The sequence below is a fragment of the Hipposideros armiger genome, unplaced genomic scaffold, assembly GCF_001890085.2.
Source record: "Hipposideros armiger isolate ML-2016 unplaced genomic scaffold, ASM189008v1 scaffold_76, whole genome shotgun sequence".
In the NCBI taxonomy this organism is placed as follows: Eukaryota; Metazoa; Chordata; class Mammalia; order Chiroptera; family Hipposideridae; genus Hipposideros; species Hipposideros armiger.
The window spans coordinates 4,051,621-4,052,616 of NW_017731426.1; the positions used below are offsets into that span (position 1 = coordinate 4,051,621).

General features: G+C 35.9%; 1 protein-coding gene across 1 annotated transcript in view; it reads left to right on the forward strand.

Moving 5' to 3' along the window:
• MGST1 (microsomal glutathione S-transferase 1) overlaps positions 1-996 on the forward strand; it is a 22,204-nt gene that overhangs the window by 20,170 nt on the left and 1,038 nt on the right. The window lies entirely within an intron of this gene.

Here is a 996-nt window from a genome sequence, read left to right on the forward strand (position 1 = left end):
TGGAATCCCCAGTTTTTCACAGCCAGATGTTGTGCAGTCATAAAGATTAAGATAGCTGAGCTTTTCCTAGCTTCATGTGAAATATTTATTTAACAATTGTCACTTCTCACTGTTTTCTTAAAATTTCTACTTCCCTGGTAATGCTTCTCAGAGTAGTAGCAGAATGGGTTGTGATTATTGTAATATTACTAGACAACTATCAGGATTAAAAGAGGACATTTAAATTTTACATTCTCAAAGGTGTAAGAACACATATAAGGAAAAATAAAAAAGTCTAGAGATTTTCTATCTCAATTTCCAAGTTTGATAAATATTGGATTGTCGGAAAAGTCATGATGTATTTTTTCTGTTTTTCGCTGCAAAAATGCGTCATGACTTTTCTGACAGCCCAATAGTTGTAAAAGCAGCTTTTAAATGGTTGCTAACAGTGTTTTCACTCACAAGGGAAGCTGTCGATGTTGGGGGATTTATTCATTAAGCTTTTAATGGAAGAAGTGGACAAAGGGGAAGCATATTTATTGTTTAAGTCTCTCCTGCACCACGGAGTCCCCACCTGACCACAGGATACACCGGCCTTTAGAGTGAATTCTGTGTACTAAGCAACTTTAACCTGTGATTAGACAGACATGGAGAAGAGATTGCACAGTTCACATTAACTATTACCTGTGACGGGTATGTTTGATGGATATGTTCATGTTTCTGCCACATAATTAGAACTTGAAAGCAAGAACTGTTTTATTTATTTTTGTTATGTATTCTCATTCACGTACGCAGATATACACATAAACTTTCAAACACACTGTCCACACACTGAACACACACACTGAACACACACACACACACACACACACACACAATACCACCAACATCGTTATGGATACTTAATAATTAGGTAACATGTTACTACTTCAAACTTCACCATCTCCCTGCATTAATGCCTCGCTCTGTCCTCACCTACCCTACAACTCTATCTTTTTTTTTTTTTTTTTTTTTTTT